Source organism: Periplaneta americana, chromosome 15, assembly GCF_040183065.1.
Source record: "Periplaneta americana isolate PAMFEO1 chromosome 15, P.americana_PAMFEO1_priV1, whole genome shotgun sequence".
Classification (NCBI taxonomy): Eukaryota; Metazoa; Arthropoda; class Insecta; order Blattodea; family Blattidae; genus Periplaneta; species Periplaneta americana.
The window spans coordinates 181,071,381-181,087,217 of record NC_091131.1 but is presented as its reverse complement, the minus strand read 5'-3'; positions in this window follow the sequence as shown (position 1 = coordinate 181,087,217).

Sequence of the window (15,837 nt, the reverse complement as noted above, 5' to 3'; positions counted from 1 at the left end):
TCACGTGGTGTTTGTGTTGGTTTGTTCTGTTTTTGTTTTGACTTTTTTATTAGTGTGTCTATCATGTTAGAGTTATACCCATTGTCTTGTGCTATATATTTTATTGTGTTTATTTCTTCAGTATTGTTGTCATTGTTCATTGGTATGTTAATTAATCTGTGTGTCTTTGTACGGAAAACTGCATGTTTATGTTGTATGGGATGGTTAGACGAATTGTGTATGTGTGTTGCAGTTGTGGTGGGCTTCCTGTATATTTTGAATTCATGTCTATTATTTGTTTTGGTTATGGTGATGTCTAAGAAATTTATAGCTTGGTTACGTTCTGTTTCTATTGTATACATTAATTTGGGATGTATTTTGTTGAGTTGTTGATGTAGGTTTTCTATTTGTCTTTTGTTTCCATTATATAGGGCTATTATGTTACCTACATATCGATGCCAGTACATTATTCTCTCTGCGTGTTTGTTGTTGTCAGTGTTTAGTATGTGTGTTTGTTCTATATTATGAATAAAGATTTCAGATAATATACTTGATATAGGTGAACCCATTGGTAATCCTTCAGTTTGTGTATAATATTTATTGTTATGTGTGAAATAATTTTGTTTTGTATTAATCTTTTTTTTAATGTTTCTTCCCTTTAGATCCCAAAGCAAGCAAAGAGCTAGTGGCATACTAGTTGGCATCAAAAGAGGAATACGGTAACTTTAACCTTCAACATTATTAAACAAATGACTGAGGAAGACAAATCTGAAGTAACGAATATATTATGCAAATCTGGCTTTCAGGTAGAAGCTCCCTGTTGTAGAAGTGTCATTTGCAGAATTTGATAACAAATGAGTTCCATCAATTCATACCCTTCCAATTATTGCATTTATACTGGTAACGATAGAGTTATAAATTCCTAACAGTGAGTAGTTTCAATACTAATGTAGTAAAGTCACAAGAAGTATTTCCTTGATGTGCAATATTTCACGAGAATAAAATAAAATTCTCATAGTAACAGCTAAAATGCCTTGTCCATACTAGTTAAGTATTTAAAATGGAGCACGATTATGTACAGAAAAGCACTGTTTAATAATGTAATTGAAAAAAAAATTAAAGAAACATTTGATATTATCAAAACTTCTGCATTTGTGTCTGACTTTATATTTCCTTATAATATGATTGCATAATTACTCTAGTCCAGTAAATCAGTCAGCTCTGTTACACCATTCTGTTCCTATGGGTACACAGTTGAAAAAGAAATCCACCAATGTCAGCACAAGCCAAGATGATGCACAAAAAACCATCTTGATTGTACTGCTATGTTCACCCATTTTGATTTGTTTGTGTGTCATACTCTTGCTTTATGTTTTAGTCTAAGCATTAATTTTTACTCTGTCAGATCTGTTAGTGTTGTGTTTTCCACAAATAACAAGATATAAAGTCAAGATCAAGAGGACATAATAGTACACGTGTGCAGTAGTTAAGTTGCTATTTTGGAGATTTTTAAGCCAAAAAAAAAAAACTTTAGGTTCGCACATGCTTATTTGCTTTGTCATGTCTGTTACCTGTCAGATCTGTTACTCCATGTCATGTCTGTTACATCATTCAAAACAGAGCCTCAATTTTTTTCTAATTATCTATCATTAAAGAAATTAAAGCTCAAATATCTTCGCCTTAAGGGCAATCTACTAAGATAATTGTTACTGAAAGAATGGTTCGGAGACTTGAAAGCATATAAATGTCCTACTAATCGGTTGCTAGCCGAGGAGTAGTAAGTTCAGTGGTGGGGTTGCCACCTTATAGCCTTTGGACCGGCTTTGGGACTCCGTTCCAGACTCCCAAGACAAATTCTCCACTATATACCACATGGAAGACGATCTTTGGGACGCCCCCTGAAAAGATGGACAGAGACCATAACAGGCCACTAGGCCTAATACCTGCAATGACGATGATGATGACGATGATGATGATGTTGATGATGATGATGGTTTCTGTTAATTACTGAACAAGTTATTATTTTATATTAGGTAAAAGAATTGATATTAAGATATTTAATATACTAATTGTTCATTTTTGATCTGAAGTTAGTTCTGTTACTATTCTAAGAACTATGCACTGTTTGAAGAATATCTGATATAAAAACAAAGGAATTCTATTTCTATAAAGATCCACTGTCTTGTCCCATAACACTCCTGACATTTCGTCGTGCCATCAAAGATTCATCGATGCTTGTAGAGAATGCTGTAAAGAAAGGTCAGTGTACAGTGGCTGATTACTATGGCAGAGACATTGCACTATATTAATACATGCAGAATATGCACTAAATAATACTTTAATTTTGACGTTCTCAATCGTCCATTTGTTATACAAATTTCGCAAATGACCCAGAAATGTATTGTAGTTCTTGAAAACAAAGAACTGTAATTGTTCAGCTGCAACATTGGCTTCCATTATTGCAAACATATCAATGTCTTTATCTATTAGAATTTTATGTATTTTAGTTTTCTTGGCTTGATTAAGGCCCCCAGCATTCCACTGTAAGACCTTCAGCTGAGGTAGAATTATATTGTGTTTTGTCTTCTTATGTGATGCTAAAATATTCCCCGTCCGGAGATCCGAATGAGGGGACTTTTTTACCTCCGAAATATTTTACTTCGGATTGTATTTGTCATTGGAGCATGTTGGATGGTCGTTTTTTTTCTATGTTCATTAAACATAGTTCAGGGGGTACCACGAGAAGGCGACCATCATCACCCCCAGAACACCAATATAGTGCGACATATTATTTTGGCAGAAGGCTAGCCTTGTTTCATACTGAGATGTAGTGAATTGATATCTCCTCTCTTGTCCCCTTCAAGCTTCCGAGTCAAGGTCGTAGCCATGCCTTTTTAGAGGTTTAGAGACTTCTGCCACAAATCTCGCACCAAACTCTGCATCCTGGAATGACTGTCAACAGTGAAGGATGTGAGTGAAAACCAAGTCTTACGATACATCATTATTGCAAACGTATAGACCTATTGTTACTAGGTATAATAACTCAATTTTTTTGGGTCTGCTAAGAATCAAAATCTATTAATTTGAGAAAAAAAAATTCCGGCACCTGGAATCAAACCCGGAACCTCTCAGCTGTGCGCGCTGAATGCTCTTTCCATCTGACCCACACCGGGACATGATCCATGGTGACGGCCGAACTTCTCTCATTGTATTATCAATAGCCTACTACCTGCAATTAAGACATTCAAGCCATGTATGCAGGGGCGCATATTTAAATGGCTTCATGGTCATTTTCAACAACAGTTCATGAGTTACTGTTAACATTGATATATACATATATATTTTTATATGAGGTCTCGCCATCCTCATTGAATAATCAATGGCTATAAGTAGCCATCAGAGGTCTGCATCGACGTTTTCGCTCGAGCGCTAAGTAGTTCATAGCATAATCGATAGGTAGCGCACATGCATGATGGGTAAAATTGTCATGAGCGATAAATCCTCGAACGGTATAAGCCGAGCATTAGACATTCGTTCTTGTTACAGTGATGAACTGTGTAGTAACATCAAAGATGTTTATCATTTCAAAACTTTGCAGTGTTTAACTAACCTCTCCATAGTACAATTACAAAACTTGCATTAAAATGTAATATAAATATTGTAGGTAAATGTTCTTTTTTTTTTTTTTTTTTTTTTTTTTCCACGCAGGAATGATTCTGTTTTTGCCATATCTGATAGATGTTATTGGATGTAAATGTAATTATTATAAACGGAGAACACAATCACGATAATGCAAGAACTGTATCAAGTTTTCTAGTAATAATAATAATAATAATAATAATAATAATAATCTCTAATAATTAGTGTATCAATCTTTGCGTCTGTAACAGTTGTGCAGCTTGATTATTCGTTTTATTATATTTTCTGTGACGTTATCTCTGTACTAATATTGTTATTAATCTACTGCTATATCAATAATATTTTGTAAAACGTTTCTACATTGTCGCAGTATATAGGCGGAACACTGTGTATGGACCTATCAAATTATATATGTGGTAAATCAAATATTGAATAATTATGAATTAGCAATAATAACTGTATATCGAAGTTTTTCATACTATTTTATTGATAACTTCATGTTCCTGTTTTGGTACGTTCCACTGACTGTTCCATTAAACGTTTGTCATAAATGCAGAAAATAAAGCCTTATTTTTACCGTGTGAGCAAAACATATGTGTATCTTATTTGTCGCCTTCCATACAAGATAAGACATGTTGGTGAGGTGACCTTGTACTGTGCTTCTATTTATTACGAGCGTATCACGACCGATCTTACCTCACTCGAGGGTGCGACACTCGACCGAGTTCAAGCGAGCGATTTAACTCCAATGCAGCATTCTGATAGCTATACTGTAAATATCTATTAATTTGAGAAAAATTCGTTCCAGCACCTGGAATCGATTCATTGATTATTCAATGAGGATGGCGAGACCTCATATAAGAATATATATGTACCGGTAGGCTATATGAGCCTCAAAAGCCTCTTAAGAGCTTAGTCACTGACAGATATTCCCCTCAGAATTTGTCATTTGAGCTCAGCACGTGGAACGGCCAGGCGCTACATGCCCAGCAGAGTAGGCGAACTGTCTGGTCTTGCCTAGGCTCTCTGCCCTGATCATGGAACCTGTATGTAGTTTCGAAACGTTAGAAATGTTAGCTCCAGGACATAGTGCAATATCCAAATCACATTCACCGTGAAAACCTAAAAAACACATATAATTTAGGGTTATATAGAAGGTCTAACTCCAAACTTGTTAGCAGAATTTTTGTAATGTGACATTGTTTATGCATTGCCAAGTAGAGACAAATGATACTTTGGAGAAATTGCATTAATGCAATCTAAAGCATAAATGAATTCAGAACTGTGTTTTGTACATGTCGAAATGGAAATTAAATAAAACTTGGTTTAATGTAACATAGTAGCAGCAGCAGTATCTATTGCCCAGACACTTGGAAGTTCTCCATTCACCTTCTAACTTTGCAGTATAATTTAGAGTCCGAATCCAAAAAATCTGATGCCAAAGCTGGACATTTTCGTAAATGTTCTTGATTCATCAAAGAGTCTTCTAGATTACACAGGATGCATTTTGGTGAACAAAAAATTTCAATTTTAAACAGGGTGCTGCAAACAGTCATGACCAGTTAGCATCCGAAATTTTGCTACTGAATCATGTCGAAAAGAATCAGATACCTTATATATTCTTTTTCAGTAAGTAATACTGACCAAGATTTATTATTGCTGTTTTCTTAAAATTTCTTCAGAATTTTCATTTGAAATTTAATTTTAATGTAACATAACATGACTTAAAATACAGATTAGCCCAAAAAAAGTATACACTGTTTGTTTATAAATAACTTAAGAACAAATTCAGATAAAATTCTCATTTTCGGGGAAATTGTAGCTTAATGGATAGGTCGAAGAGGTGCTGTCGAGTACCCAGCACAGTTCCCAAACCTAACACCAATTTCTACATATGGGGGACCCTAAAGGATGTTGTTTATTGGGAAACGCCAGCTACACTGGATGTGCTACGAGAACAAATCAAAATTTAACGTCATGTGCAGCTATGACACTGGACACATTACGGAACTTAGTTCGTGGAGCAGTTCAGCGGCATCAGTAGTGTTTGGATGCTGTTGGTGGTCACTTCGAACACCTACATTAAGCTACAATTTCATGAAAAACGAGAATTTTTTCTCAATTTGTTTCACTGTTTTAGGACCCCATCTTCTTTCATTCAGAGCAGAACTAAGTACAGATCTAATACTTTTCTTCTTAGGCATAATTGACAACTTATCCAACTAAATATAACAACTATAAATAAACAGAACACTACAACTATACTTATTTCACTATTTTTAGGTCTATGTAAATGTTTCTGTGTAAATGAAACACTCAGCAAACGAATATAAACCCACAACACAAAACTAAACACTCAACTAACGATTATAAATGCACAAAACAAACCAAACAAGGCTGCAGGCCGAGTTTGATAACCAGTCTACTATTGTAATATGAAGTTACGACATGTGTATCGTACAAAGTTTCATCTGCTTTGATAAAAAAAAATAATGTAAAATTGAATATTGTCTAAATGTAAAATTTTTTTTGCCAGCTATATACATTTGCTTTGTAGGTGATCGATTCATATAGAGGGCCTTGTACGAGAAACATTTGAAGCTATATACATTTGCTTTGTAGGTGATCGATTCATATAGAGGGCCATGTACAAGAAACATTTGAAGAATGTTATTATTGTCGGTACTGTCACCATGACTATTTATAAATATAAGTGTCAATGGTATTGCATTAACAGCTGTACTGATTTATTAATTCCAACAAAATCGCGACAGAGGTATGAAGAGGAATATAAGAAGTTTTAAGACTGTGTAAAAAAAAAGTAGAGAATATTTCTGAAAAGTTTATGCTTGAATATTGTTAAATGAAAAGTGAAAAGAAGAAATCAAGTTCTCTGTGGATTCATTATTCTATGCTGCGGTGTATGGTATCACTGAAGAAAAACGTGGACATCAATCAGTAAGTAGACACAATAATTGTTAGATTTTTAAAGCAAAAAAGTGAATTGTGAAAATGTTACCATTAATGTGTATAACAAATAAAAAGCTTACAAGGACAAGGATCCTGCTGATCCAAAGTTGCACTCGGGCATGGGTTCAATTCCAGCTTGTGCTCATTACTGGTAGTTTTTTCCGAGGTTTTCTCCAACCATAAGACGAATGCGAATGTCAGGTAATCTATGACGAACCCTCAGCCTCATCTTCCCAAATACCATCACGCTATTACCAATACAATCAATGCCAAATATCCTAGTAGTTAATACAGGGTCGTTAAATAACCAACTAAAAAAATTGCAGAGAGCAATCAGTGTAGTATAATGAAGCATTAATGGTTGAAGTGTTGATCAAAACTTTTTAGTGGTTGTGGTAGCAGTATGTGTAAGAAAAGTAAATAGTTGGTGTACTATGGTTGATGTTTAAGAAAGTGCGAAGTTAATACAGTGCTAATAGTACCTCCATCCATGCCAACAACTCTGCTACAGAAAAGAATAATAAAGTTATGCCTTAATAAACTCTTGATAACCCTTCAGAACTGTTGTATTCAGGATTTAAAGTATTTGACTTCCATCAAATTTATAACAATGTATTATTGAATTTCGTACATAAAAACCGAAATATATTTAATTTATATTCACATAAATCAGTGATGTCAATTGATGCCCATAGGAGCAAGCGCGTGCTTTAGAGCTCAGGAGAGCCTGTTCAGGGATGGTCAGCACTGATTCAATAGATAAAGGGAAGAGAACTTATTAAAACTGTATCCATGTTAAATTTTAGATTTGTCTGGAAGTATTGCATTATAAGAATGTAAGTTTTAATTTTAATGTTCATTTTTCACAAGTTTGATTTTTTTGTTCAAAAGAAATATTTTCTCAACTTTCTTTATAGACAAGTGAAATTTTCAGATACAGGCCTATTTATTTAGTAGCCTTACAGAATGTTTTCGTTAATTTAATATACCGTAAATGCATATTACTGAAGATAGTGTATTGAAAGTTTTGAAAATATTCGCATGGAAATGAATGACTAACAAAGCAACTACTGTTACATCATAAGCAAAAGATACATCCCCATGTGTTGTAAAAATGTCAGCTCTATAGCTTCAGCACATTTCGAGAAAATAATTTAATATTCTGATGATAGGAAGTTGCTCACCAATATCACCTTAAAAGCATAATGTGATAAGAGTTTTGTTATGGAATATTAGTTACACTTAAAACATATACAGCACCTAGGTAACTTTGCTTTGTACTGTAATATTTTCTTGATTAGTTGATTGATTATTTTTATAGGGCTAAAGGTATCATCAGTATCAATTACAACTTGCCATGTCATACTCAATCTCTTTTTTTGGGATATTTAGTACAGTATAGTTGTACTACTATGGAATTTATGTGAATATTCCTTCTTAACTCTTAATTATGTTATTAACATTTAAAAACAACTGCAATATTAAGAAATTGGTATTAGTACTTTTGTTTTACAGACAATATAGATAATATCAAACAGAAAGAAGCCATATAAAAATAACGACATAAAATGTCACGTTCCGTTTGAAGTTTGTGCACCACTGTTTTCTTAATCCTACAGGCTGCTTACTCATATACACAACCCTTCCTCTTTCCATACTTAGCGCTTGATGCCCGCGCACGACGTCAAGGTCAGAAAAATGCGCTTGCTTTGACATCACTGACATAAATATAAAACCAAAAGATCAGAAAACATATATTATGCTTAACAGAACCTAAATGTATCATAGCTGTAGCATATAATCACAGTAGCAATGTCGGTGCAAGGCTTTATAACATGGTAACTTAATAGCTAAATTCCCAAATATACACCATCTACAAAAAAGTAATTGGGCACTATTTTTGCCCCTTTAGAACCTCGTGGTACCACCTCTTGTTGCTATAACAGCAGCCACCCTTTCGGGCATGTTTTCCACTAGTTTGTGTGGGATATCCACTGGAATGCGTCGCCATTCCTCTTGCAATATGGCACTCAGTTGGACAATGGAAGTTGGCCGAATTTCCCGAAACCTCAATCGCCGGTCCAATTCGTCTTAAAGGTGCTCAGTGTGATTGAGATCAGGACTCTGTGCAGGCCAGTTCAACTGGTCACCTTATTGTCTGCATACCACTGCACAGTAGAAACATGACTTCTAGCAATTACTTTTTGGTAGATAGTGTACAATTTACTAATGCTCCTTATTTTAAAAAATCAATTAAAAATTCCTGTCTAGAGAGAAAATTTAAAGTTCAATTATTCTGATATGTTTTTCTTCTTCTTTTTTCTTTTTCTTTTTTCTTTTTCTTTTTTTACTTTTTACTCTGTTATTTAATAAAATATCTTAACATTATGTGGAATGCCCTCTGAGCACGAGTACGTAACTTACTCTTTCTGGGGATGCTAGAATGTTTTTATATAAAAAAGCAATACGTATCTTTGTTCTACGAGGGCTATTCATAAAGTAGCCATTTATTTTTTACAAACCTGTGAATGACGTTACAGAATTGGGTTACAATACGTTTGAAATTGTACACTCTAATTTATTTTTCCACACATTTTCCAGTCACATTGAGACACTTGTCGTAGCATTTGACGAGCTTTGAAATTCCACAATCGTAGAATTCGGCCAACCTATGACGCTGATTCTCAACTCTTCGTCATTGTCAAAGCACTTCGAGCCAAGCCACGTCTTCATGTGCATGAAGAGATGGTAATCGCTAGGTACCAAATGTGGGCTATAGGGAGGGCGATCCAATACTTCCCATCGGAGTTTGGTCACAGTATGACGCGCTGTATACGGCCGGGTGTTGTCATACAGGAAAATCACCCCAGAGCTCAACATTTGTTGTGACGTTTGTTTTAAATTGCGCTTTTCAAGTTTGTTAGTGTGTTACAGTAACGCTCAGCGTTAATTGTGGCATTCCTCTCCAAGAACTCCACTAGCAAAATTCCTTTTCTGTCCCAGAAGACAGTTGCCACAAGTTTCCTCGTGGAAAGTGTTTGACGACACTTTGTGGAATTTTTCAGGGAGTGAGTATGGCCCCACTGCATTGATTGAAGCTTTGTTTCTGCATTCACATACCGCACCCAAGTCTCATCTCCTTTCATAATCTGATCGAGAAAAGCATCACCTTCTCTTTCGTAATGCTCAAGAAAGGACAGTGCTGCTCCCATCGGCTGAGCCTTTTGTTCCTCAGAAAGGAGTTTAGGAACCCATCTGGCAGAAAGTTTCCAGTAGCCCAAATCTTCGGTAATCACTTTGTACACAAGAGTACGACTAATCTGTGGAAAATCCTCACTAAGCTCTGACATGGTAAACCTGCGGTTTACTCTAACCTTTTTGTCAACCAAACAAATCAGATCTGCATTCACGATACTCGGTCGAGGTTCTCTCTTCATCATGGACATTGGTTCGCCCATTTTTGAACATACGGCACCATCCAATTTTTAACAGTCTCCCGACTTCCGCATTTCTCTTCTCTTCAAACTTTTTCCTACCTTAGTTTTGCATAATGTAAAAATTAATTGAAACATTTAATTTTTACGTGGTTGAAGGTGATTTATATGATGGATTCTCTTGTTCCAGAGATGCCCTGGAATGTGCAGCTAAGCTTATACAAAGAGTGTTTTCTGTTATGAACATTAAGTAAACAGATATATACATACATTCGTATATATGGTCTCGCATCCACATTGAATAATCAAGACAACTATTTTTTGTTGGTAGTCAACATGTAGATACCTATTAATTTTGAGAAAAATTCGTTCCAGCACAGGGAATCGAACCCAGGACGTCTCAACTCTGCGTGCTGAGCGCTCTTTCCAACTGAGCTATGCCGGGACACGATGCACGGTGCCAGCCGAACTCTCCTCATTATATCATCAATGGCCTACTACCTGCAATTTAGACATATACCGGTAAGTCATATATGCAGGAGCACATATTTAAATGACTTTATGGCCAATTTTAACAAGCTTGTTAACATTGATATATACCTATACTCACATATGAAGTCTCGCAATCCTCAGATGTTCGAAAAAGGAGCGCGACACTTTAATCAAATCAGAACTGCAAATCACAGTCAACTTCAATTACTCATGTAGGAAATTTTTACAATTTGTTTGAAACTATTACACTAGGTAAAATATCTCAAAATACTTTAATTTAAGCCTAACTGCCAAAATGTACAATAAAATTGTTTTTAGTGCCGCTAACTGAATTTAATAATTTTTCAATTTTTTATGTGAAATATTGTAGACCACTTAGTCTCCCATATTTTCTTCAAAAATAGTTGGCAACCCTAGTACCAACACTATTTCTACCCAAGTCTTCAACAGAAATCAGAGTGAAAAGTCCATGTGCTTGTGTAATACTCATACATGTTTTCCATCTATTAGGAATATTCACAGTTTGCTGTATCTTCAAATGATTCTTTGGACATTCTGTAATATTCTGTGAATTTGTCTGGATGCTGTTCTAACTCCACCAATAAAACACTACAAGCACCATGATTTTCAACGTTTTGAACCAATGAATCCGAAACCTATGCCTTTATCTTCGCATTCTTATTATTGACAATAGCAGAAGATCTCCATCTGATGACTCCACACTGAATGACTCATTAGATCAAATAACATGGCGTTATGTGTCACGCTCCATGTGCCATGCATCATGTTTCTTGCATCATCCGGTGTGTTAACATGCAGGGTCGAATCTAGCTACTTGACGCCTCTAGGCAGAGAAAAATATTTCTGCCCCTTATTTCGCCCTATATGCGTCATTTGGATCAAATGAAATAATTGATTCTGCGTCATTATTACTGTTTCTAATATCAGAAACGCCTGACTAAAATGAACCACACGCTGCACTATTTTCGGTAACTGCTGTTCACCACATTATTACACTCTGATGTACCTGGACTCGAACTGGAACAAGCTGGCTATGTTTGTTTTTTAAATAACACATATTTTTGCACTTTTTCTCACCATTTCCTCTCTTTTTATTGCCTTGTCTTTCTCGAGTTTCCGGTATTGTTGTTTAGTCAACTGTCCGAAGACAGGTCTGGAACCCACAAGTGACACCATCAAGGCATCACTCATAAGGCAACTAGGCCAGGAGATAATGGGGTAGGGTGACCAGTTCCTTTCCCCCTCCATTGCATACAACGCTAACTAGCTACATATTACACTAATGAGATTTTAGATGCAGTTCATCCTCTGACACATATCGTCAAATGAGATGTACTGTCTGGTAATAGATTTACATATCAGCCAGAACCTCAATAAGAGGTGTTTCTAGTATTGAGAACCACTGAGATTTTTCCGACTTTCACTCATTATAATGGATATTAAAATATAAATCACCTAGGTACAAAACAACTGCACCCTTTACCGTTTGAAATTAAACTGAACTCCCAAGCGTCCGGCTGATACAATGATTGGCGGTATTTTCTTTGAATTTAAGTCTGAATGGGGATTGCTGAGTGTTGATACTGGCTACTCTTATGACAGAGTTAGCGGCGTTCTCATCAGTTCATTACAAAGCTTGTGATTGCGAGCAACGAGATTTGCCTTCCTCACATATCATAATATAATACCATAAGTTCTTTAATGTTATTATGTGACACTCTCACAGTGAGAGGGCATAACACTTTTTCTGTGCGTTTTCTGACCATTAGTTAATGGAGAAAATGGTGTTAAAAGATAGAGAGAAAGACTCTGCGCTACACTACTACATTTCCAGAAAACTTTAATTTTTCTCTCTGAGTAAAGAACACGTCTGCTTGTCATGTGGTTCTGAAAATGGGTGTATTTCCTGCTTTTGTTGTGTTTATTTAATTTGTGGGATAACGTAATAGTGTATTTGTGTATTACGCTGTGCTAAGTAGGCCTCCTTGAACTTATATTTTTGTAGTGAGTTATAGCGAGGCAATCCACTTTGGGATAGTTTTTTGTGAAATGCTTTCCTCCCATATTCCACACAACAAATCCACCATTTCAGATCGAGATGTTTTCCTCATATTAAGGCGCTGCCACTCTTGTAGTCTTTCATTCCACATATCCTTCAGAGGTTTGAAGCATGCTTTGTCCAGTGGCTGAAGGGTTTCTGTTGTGTGTGGAGGAAGCTTTAATATGGTAATATGTTGCTCTCTAGCTTTTTCTAGAGTTGTCAGGTCCAAATGTGATAGATATCCATCAAATATTAATAGCAAAGGCCTTTCTTTAACCAGACTACATAATTTTATAAACCAATCTTGAAAAATGACTGAAGTCATATACCCTTTGTCAAAACTTGCATAAAAAGTTCCTTTTATGTCATGTTTTCCTTTCCTAGTTGTCCACAAGTGCTGACCAGTAAAAATTATTAATGGAGGAAGCACTTTTCCATCTGCTGAACAACAAGCAAGAATGCTAGTGTTGTCTTTGCCGGATCCTTGTACATTCTGATGTGCCTTCTGACCTTTACCAGCAACACATTTCAATCTTACAGGATTACTGCAAATGTAAGTCTCATCCAAATTATAAATGTGAGATGGCTTACCCCCAATGCCTAATGAAGCAGTGACTTCTTCTAATCTATCATAAAATTAATATATGATAAATGGATCGGCAGTGGTTGTTCTTCTGTTCATCTATAATTTCTCCAAATTTCTAATGCTTAGGTTGTGTCTTCGTAAGAAATTAGTCATCCAATCCTTTCCTGGCCTTCCTGTGTTGCTATTAAAGGGTGTACTGATGTTATTTTGGGAAACATAGTCAGCTACTACATTTTTTATTTCCTTAGTGGTTAAAGCAAATCCCCACTGAGCCATATCCCTTAAATGCGAAGCCAGCTTTCCTTCAGCCTCTAAACTTATTGCTGTCTTTCTTCCACGTTTCTGCAACATCTGTCCAGAAATACGCCTACTTAATAATGATTTATCTAAATTGTACTTTTTTGCAATGTTTCTCAGTGAATCTTTCTTTTCTTTCCACTCTCCCACAGCACTCTGTGCATCATCTTCATTGATTTTATTCTTTTTCGCATAAGACCTAGGCATTTTTATAGGTTAGACCTAGGCAGTGCACAATGCTAGTCAACCTGCAACAAATGATGCAGCCAAAATAGCAATGGTTCCAAAAGCACCAATAACAATATCACTGCGAATAATTGCACATGCTCTTACCTGACTGTCTTCTTTTTCCCCCTCTTCAATATTTTCTTTTGAAACTGAATTTCAGATCTTCAAACAACACCATTTCTCTATCAACTCTGCAGCAAACTAACCAGAAAGCACTGTGACTGCTGTAAAGCCTGGTAACAGTTCACCCAACCGTGTAGATACAAAATAACTAGGAAAGTTTGGAGGGAAAATTTGAATTTGTTCTACGAAAATTAGTATGCATGCATTTCCCCCTAGTCTCCCAAATTCATTAAATATTTTTTTACATTCTTTATCTTGTAAAGGATGTTTCTATACTTACTGAAGAGTGTTGTAAATTAAATATATATTTTTGTCTACTAAAATATACGCATAATAAACTTGTTTTACCCCACTTTCTCTGTGTCTCATATTTACCTCTCCTGACCCCTATGTGACTAATCCCACATCACCTAAGCCTTCTCAATCTAATTCTAGGACAACTGCATACCACAGCGAAGAGATAGAACACAATTCACAGGAATTGTCAACTACTCAAAAAGAGGTTCAATCTCAAAAACGAGTCTCTACTAAGCTAAATAAAACTCCATTCATTGCCTTTATTAATAACATTATACAGGAAGCACCTGACTATATCAGACCCTAGTTGGAAGATTTGAAAACTACTTTTGCATGGATAGACTCCAAATCCTATATTGGAATGCCAGAAGTCTAAACAACAAGATTCATGACATATCATACTTGGTATCCAAAAAATTTTATCATATAATCATTATTACAGAGACTTGGTTTCAAAATTATCGACAACAGAACATTAAATCCTACCATTTAATCTCCGCCAACCAGGAACATATTGGAGGTGGTGTCGCAATGTATATCCACAAGTCTGTTCACCTTACTAAGAAATATGAAATGTTTAATATTAATAATAAAATACAAATCATCTCTATCACAGTCAACAATATAAGTATCATGGGTGTATACTGAAAACCCAGGGAGAATATATCATTACACCAACGGAATCATATTTTAACAAACGTTTCTACTCTTTCAATACTAATATGTGGCGATTTTAATATAGCCAACTTTCATATGCATAGACGATGGCAGCAAATCCATCATCCTCTCATAGAATTTGCTATATTACATGATTGGCAACTTGCATCTGAACATATTTTAACTAGAAAAGGAAGATGGGGTCAGGATGATTCTCAACCAGACTTAATTTGGTCATCCGAAGACTTACTACAGCATATTAATATTAATAAAATTTTGGATACTATGAATAGTGGTCACTATCCGCTTGATATAGATTTATACTTAAACCAAGCCATTTTCCTCAATCAACCTAATCCAGCACAACCCAGACATATTAATAGTAACAGGGTGGATGAGATAATATCTAAATTACAGAGTTTTCAGGATACAATAAAGGATTTTGACGACATACATAACTTGTTAATAGAAGAATGCCGGAAATGTCCTCTCTCTAAACAATCTGCTAGAAATAAAACTCCTCCCAAACCACCTTGGTGGAATGAAGCCTGCAACAGAGCAGTCGCCAAACAAGAGGGCTTGATATATGAGAGGAGTTCATAAGCCGGATTAAGTGTAATCTGTCAAGAAGCTTCTCTCAACTACCAGAGGAGCGCCACAAGCAAGCAAAAAATTGCGGGAATTTCAAAAGACTTCTCTTCACCTGCCCTGTATAGCCTATTATTATTTACAATTTATTACTTATAAATACTCTGCACCTCTCTGTTATATTAATATTTATATCAATGTTTGAAATATAACCATCCCTATTAATATTTTGATTTTTTGTCGTTGGAATGAAGATCTCGAGCCAACACCATCAGCATTTTCTGATCGTGATATGCCAGGAAGTGAAGGAAGGAAAAGGATTGTGAAATATGAAATGAATTAGACATGACCTACCAAATCTGTCGTGGTTAGAATGCATTAAATTTATTTAGGTAACAATATTTTTTTCATAAACATACAATATTATATTTTGTTACAATTAACTTCTACAGTCTTATTGCAATACAGAAAGATTTCATGATCCT